Source organism: Poecilia reticulata, chromosome 4 (assembly GCF_904066995.2).
Source record: "Poecilia reticulata chromosome 4, P_reticulata-male-v2, whole genome shotgun sequence".
Classification (NCBI taxonomy): domain Eukaryota; kingdom Metazoa; phylum Chordata; class Actinopteri; order Cyprinodontiformes; family Poeciliidae; genus Poecilia; species Poecilia reticulata.
The window spans coordinates 29,317,788-29,325,277 of NC_088833.1; positions in this window are offsets into that span (position 1 = coordinate 29,317,788).

The following is a 7,490-nucleotide window of genomic DNA, read 5'->3' on the forward strand; positions in this document are numbered from 1 at the left end:
GGTGAGGCTTTTAGACTCATTTCTTTCGGTGTGCTTAAAGACCACGGGATTAAATGAGGCTAAATAATTTTAAAAGATGAAGTTCAAAAAGGATATTTTTAAAGTAACATAACCTGATAGACTCTCTAACCTGTTACCCTAAATAAAAAAAATAAAAAAGAATTAATAAGCGTGGGAGGTCAGAAGCGTTCTGTTCTGTACTGAAGTATTTGCTAAACATGACTTTAAACTGGTGGTAATCTATGCTGTGGTGTTCTTTGAGTTTTGGTTCACTTAACAAAACATGTTTATGACATGAGGAGTTCGGTGGTTCATGATGGTGATAATAACATCAATATAAGCAGATAGGAGTGAAAGCAAAAGTATCATTAATGCATGCCGTACACTTCAAGAAGAGGGACAGAGTTTGAAAATTATTATTATTTTTTTTTGCACAAATATGCCTCATTACCACTTTATTGATGTACCCTCCGCTGACTTTCAATTATTCATCAGCCACTCAAAAAACTGTTTGCTCTGCCTCAACTGATGCTCCGTATTAAAACAGAAATCACATCCCTGCCGCAGCCGTAATCTTAGTTAATCAGCATCATTTAATGCACTTAGCCGCGCTGTTTCAAATTCAAATGAAACACTCGTGCAGAAAAGCAACCGGCGTCTGCCCCAGTTCTCATCGACGGGAGGGTTTGTCAAAAATGATGCAATTGGTCATTACGTCACGTCAGACGCCTCGGAGACATAATTCCGCCTGACAGTTGGATTCGCGCTCTGACAGCCTCAAACTTGTTGAGTTTTCTCTAAATACTTGCCACTGCAATGAGTTAAACATCCCCCGGAGGCAGCGCAGAGTTTTCCTTTTGAACAAACACCCGAGGGACGCCAAGCTGGGACTGCATGAGGAACTGGAGGTCTTACGGAGCGGGCTGTTTGGGTTTATCTGATGGTACAATGGGTAATTTCTTCTGCCACTGTAGAAGGAAAGGAGGGAGGGGGAGAAGGGGAAAGAGAGAGATGAAAAGTGAGAGGAGAGTATGTTTAAGAGAGAATCTTTATCTGGGCTTAATTTCCCATGCTCAAGCAGAGTGGAGGATTTTTTTGCTGTACAGATCTCTTTTGTCAGATCCTACCTACCCATGGAAGACCCAGGGGCACTCTAAGAACATACGCATCACCTAGATTTGCCTCGCAGCCCAATCCTCTCCAGCGATCGCACCCTCTCCCCGCCGGCTTCTTTGTGTAGAGGAGATGAGCGAGCGTTTTGGAAATCAAATCTCAGTTTGTCGCAGCAATAACTGGAGCAGACTTCCAAATTTGAATGGTGGTGGTGGGGGGGGAGTGGGGGGTAGTCATCTCTGCATAATTGTTCCGAGCGCACACACACATCCTGTGATGGAAAAAAACGAGAGCTGAGAGCTTCCCAGGCAGACGCTGTGGAACCCTGCTCAGCCTCCCCCACTTGAGTCTCTCCACACTGGAACTATCTACTAGGCTTAATTTGGATAAGGAATAAAACTAGTGGAATTAGCGTCCCCCCTTCTTGACGACATCCCAGCCGGGCTCTTGATGCCCGGAGAGGCCCAGCCTGGCCAGTCTCTGAAGGCTGAACCACTTTGCAAAGGGAGAACTCGGGCAGGTACGATAGTCATCATTGTCAAAAAGGAAGTGCACAACACTTCTGGGACAATGGTAGGTGCGTGTGAAAACATGAGGTGAGTGGAACAGGCTGAGGTGGAGATGGAAAGGGTGGAGTGGGGTGTTGGGGCGGAGGGGGTGGTTGCTCAGAGTCCCAAAGCTCCCTGGCAGTGATGACCGGAGTGTCCATCAGCGAGGTCTCCCGGGTGCCCACTGAAACAGCAGCGCTGGCAGAACTAAAAAACACCCACCCTGGGAAAGTGCTTTTTCTCCCGCCAGACGCCTAGTGATGGATTGGGCCGGCCGCTCCGCACAATGCATTTGTAAGGAGAAATACAGTGGGGAGGTGGAGGGGGGGGGGTGAGGAGGAGAAGAGAGTTGTTGGGGCTCGGACAAGGTCTGTCAGAAAAACACTTCCACTTTACTCCTAGAATGCACTGAAATATTTAAGAGTTCGATATTTATTTCATTATTCCACACGTCGAATGTGTGAATGGACGTACACACAAATGGAAGCAGGCAACAAAAGGTTTAAAGTCACGCACAGTATTTTGCCTTCGCAACGAGGCAAAGGCAAAATACGATCTGGGATGCAGACCGTTGGCCACGTTCGGGTTTTTATTCCCGAAAAGTCGGAAATTGGACCCGATTAAACAAAAGGCGGGCGGCGGAGGCACTCGGAAAGCTGGGGGTGGATCTCCGCAGTGGCCACGTCGAGGTTTTCCTCCTGAATGATGGTTGTGCTGAGAGGTATGCGCCGCAACCACACCTGCCAACCTCAGGAGTCAACAGTATTGATTAAAATGCCGCATCCTCTCAAATCCATCCCCATTTCCTTTGAAGGCAGAAATCATCCTTGATGCCTGCCAACGGCTTACTTACTTAGGGATTTCTTCCTTTCCATCTAGGTTGAATTAATTAATACATGCTTTTTTTTTCTTAAATTAGCCCTCTGAGGAGCTATAACTCAAATTCCTGTATTTATGGAAGTAATGGGTTGGAGAAAAAAAAAAAAGCTAAACTGAAATAATTATGCAGCCCAACACTTTGCTTTGAGAATAAACCGCAAGAAACCTGATGAAATATGAATGTGATTGGGTGTAAAGATGGTTAAATATTTACAATCTTATGTTGGTCCACAACCCGAGTAAAGATGCTAGTCAACTGCAATAATTGCTTTACTACAAAATTTTGCGTTTGATTTGTGGATTCGCGGGGTGTCGTACAAGTTCAGAGCGCTTTCCTTTTGGAAAAAAAGTAAAAAAAATAAAAAAACTACACCCATTAAAAATATATATTTCTGAAACTGCGAGCACACCCTGCAATTGTGTATGCGTTCTATTTTACAGCTTAATGTAATCAGGCAGGTTAGTTGCATCCTAAGCAAGAGCCGATACTGCTGGTGAGAAAGGGCACAGAGCAGGGAGCTGCAGCCCCCCCTCGCCCCCCCAGAGGGACCGATCCTATATCAGGAGACTGGATTTTTCTACGCTAAAGAGGCTATTCAAACCCACCAATGCCTGAATTATTAAAGACACTGTATGTTTTTCAAAGCCTTGATTTAGCTTTTTAAGGGTTGGTATATGTGCTGTGCTGCTTGTGGTGTGGTTAGGGGCTGCGGGGTAGAGGGGGGTGGAGAGGGCATGAGGAAGCTGGTGGTGGGAGTCGCAGGCTATCAGGAGCCGGATAGTTTGGGGTCTCTCTGCCGCCCCCGCCCACCGCCGGGCCTCGTCCGCTAAAATGGCCTTTTACTTTCTAAGCATGCTTTTACTGCCTTTGAAGAGTTATTTTCGCTGATGAAAAAGATATGCCGCCTCAGTTTAGAGCGAACCTCGGCTATTCACAAGGTTGTTTAATACTTTCCCCTCAGTTTGGCTTATAAATTTATCATCAGTCGAGTAGCAGTGGTCTCATGCAGCAGTACAGGCTTCCAGCTAAGTGGCCGAGGCGGAGCGAGCCAGGGAGGAGAAGGTGAGGCGAAAAACAAAGAGCGAGACAGGATGCGAAATAATTCACCACCGGTCGATCCGGCGCTGGAATAGCAGAGTGTGTACTCGAAGGTTTTAAGACGGTAAAACGTCCTAAATTGGCGTTATCGATGCCTCCCTTGCTTCTTAGATACAGTACAGAGGCCTCACTTGTTAACAACTTGTATGTTAATGACTTGAATTAGAAGTGATCAATCTGCTTTGCATGCAAGAGTTTCTCATCGCTTTGAAGTGAAGGCATTGATTGGTGAGAATATAAGTGAATGAAAAGAATCGGTGGTGCTGTGGGCTCAGTGGGGCTGACTGCTGTGGAGTGGCCATTCTCCTTTCTGGTACCAGATCACAAAACAAAACTGTTGCCAGTACAACATATGTTGTGTGTTTGTGTTGTAAATTCATAGACGGCAGACATAAAAGCAAATGAAAGACATACAACAGCAAACATCAGTTCTTTCCGTTCGGCGCCTAGAAAGTATTCAAACCCCTTAACCTCTTATTGGTACAACCTCTAATTTAGCTTTGCTTTGCTTGCATTTCATGGTAGACCAACGGTAGAAATGTACACAAGTGCTTTGTGGATGAAAAATTAAGATTTACAAATAAGAATCTAAGAAAGTGTGACCATTTTATTCAGGCCCATAATACAGTTTTAACTCTTTTACAGCCTCTGACAGGTTTTTTCCCCCCAGGATTTTGTTCAGGTAAGAAAATTACAAATCTAGACCTAGAACATTATCTTTTTCAACTTGGAATTTCCTCACCATGTACCACCTGCCTCGATGTTCCTGATAAAAGTCTATGGAGGAACCAGCTGACTTGTGTTTTCTTAATCAAAGCGAATGTGTAAAGTTTTGTCCTTTACTTAACTTTCCATCTTCTTGTGGATTGTGAGCGCCATCTGTGGCCCTGTTGAGGATTACACCCCCATGTCACCAGGTTTCACCATGGGAGTGGTGATGCACAATATTAACTTTCAGTCACACATTGGATATTCTATGTAGGCTAAAAATACATATTACTTCCGCTTTCCCCCCTACATGAACCTTATTTGATTTGACTGATAAAATAATATCTAAGCACATTACCATTGTTTTGAAGTTCTATTTCTGAGGCTCAGTAGGATTCTACACTGTGGCTCCTCACACCCACTACTGAACATTCTTATGGAGAAACTTCATTTACACAAGTGAGCTCACACACAGGTAATTGGATTAAGTTGTTTACAGATATAATTGCACTGTGTTTGCCTCTGAATTTATATTGAATTAATGAGTATCATGTGCTTTTCAGTGACTGTTATGTTTGTGGTTTCTCACTTCTCTCTAATTTTTCTCTCTTTCTCCAAGTGTAGAAGCAGACTTCTATATTTTTTTCTTTCTGTATCCATCTAATTTCCTCACCTCTCTCATTTTCTTTTACATTTCTGTGTCAATATAAGTAAATTGTTCCATACAGCTATCAGCTCAGCTGCCAAGTAGAGAATTATAGCAAAAGCCACTTTGGAAAGTAAGTCTGTTGGGTTTCTCCTTGGCAATCGGAAAACAATTTAGAGTTCTACACTGCTGGATGTAACATGCTAAAAACAATCAAATAAAATTTAGAGAGTTTGTGGTTGCAATGTAAAAACTTTTTCATATTTATTGTTTAGTATTTATTTATTTTCATTCCAGCCTGGGTTATTTTATTATGCCAGTCCAGAATGAAATATGAACCATTATAGGCCTTGATTGATTTAACACTACAGGGTTGGGTTATGGTGCCAAATTGAAGGCCCGGGGGCCAAATACAGCCCGCCAAAGCCACATTAATATAACCTTCAAGATAACAGTGGTGTGCTTAAATATTATATTATCAGTCAAATGCAGTTGTTATGTCTGTACTGCCAAATTACATCAATGCAAAGATGTCCAATATAATAAAATTTTAGGAAGTACTTACTGAATGCAGACAGCTATTTATTAATATTGTAATGGTTTTATCAATCCATTCTGCCACAATCAGACCTTTGAGGGCAAAATGAAAATGAATTTGACACCCTTCATCTGGGAGTACGGATGAGTTTTTTGGCTGCACATTAATATAGGACAGTAAAATGCTTTTTTTCCAGCTATAAATGTTATAAATCAGAATTGATTTCAATAAGCTGGCACAAACCTCCTAGATAACCCCATCCCGCAAAAACACCCATCCAACACCGCCCCCTGCTTTGGCTCTGTGTTTTATGGAAATAATAACAGGAGGAAGCTGTTTATTATGATATTCCAGATGGAATGTAGCTGGTATGCTGCCCACCAACCAGTTGTCTCCTCTGAATTTGTTACCTCAGGATCCTACCTGCATATCAAATCTAGAAAAAAAAAAAAATCTCAAGTTGTACCCAGTTCTGATTTATTCCACCAGTCTGCACCTCCAGCCTAGACAACAACATGCAAATCAATTACATCTGTTACTCATTCATGGTATATACTATATAGCAGCATGCTAGCAGGATGCCTTATTGATTTGTTTCCTACAAGGTTATCGTGGATAAATAAATGATTCAGGCTCAAATTAAAGGTGCGGCGCCTGTTTCTGACGCCATCGTGCTTCTGGGATTTAAATGACTGGAAGGAAATCTTTGTGCCTCTACATAAAAATAAAAAGAAAAAAAAAAGAGGACGGTTGCAGACGAATTGCGGTGATATAACGCTCTGCTGAGCCATTTGTCTCCACGATCACAATTACATCATTTCCTCTCTTGAGGTGGGAGGGTAAAAAAGCAAGTGGGACCGGTGACATCGCCCCCTTATCCTTCTCCTCCTCCTTTGGCCCAGCGCTGGGCCTGGCCTTTCTTTATTGATAGAGGAACGCCTGACAAAGCAGGCTAATTAAAGCAATGGTGTCGGCCGGCTCCCATTGATAAAGATTGGAGCCGAAGCACCTCTCTGTGGTGTGTCAGCGCCACAGAGCACCCGTCCCCTGGATCCCTCCTTCGCCTTTCATCTCCCCCACTCAGCCATGAAAAATTCATCCAAGACCTCCAGAAATATTTATTGTAAAATCTTAGGGAGAAGTGGTAGCACTGAAAAATTCATGGCCTCATTCGCCTCCAACAGCTGTGGACCCCTTAATTAATTTGATTGCTCACATTACACAATAAATTCATTTATACAATATTTATTTGTTCTTCAGCTCAGGCTTGGTCTAACCACAAACACCCCCCCCCCCACACACACACACGCACGCACGCACACACACACACACACACACACACACACACACACACACACACACACGCACGCACACGCAGCTACACACACACACACACACACACAAGTCTCTGTAGTTTTCACTGTGTGTTTCAAACGCTCCACTCTGGTCTGGACATAATTTTAATTTTTATTAATTTATACTTTTTTTCTTTTTTTTTTCTCTCAGGATTTGCTGGTCAGTTAAAATGCAGACTGGTAATAACAATAACATGTTTTCTTATTGTGAATCTTCGGAGCTTTAAAGTTGAATAAAGAGGCATCTGACTAAAATGTCCCAGTATCAGCTTTGCTAACAGGGTGGGCTGCATAATTTACTCTCCTGCTAAATTAATCCGCAATACTTTAGATATGTGTCAATATATCCTCCATTTGTATGTAATTTATGTAAATTATGCTAAAGCGTCTCAGCAGTTAGCCAATAACGTCGCTTGATCTCGAATTCAAGTTTATTTTTAAAATAATAGGACAATGTGTATTAATGAACATTCACAAAATCATCCATTTAAATTATTAGTTAAAATTTATTTTATAAAGAGGCTGTTGATTTTGAATTTCTATAGTATTTTATGTCAGTTTGTCTTCCATTTGAATTGAGTTGGTATACTTTTGAGTTATGTCT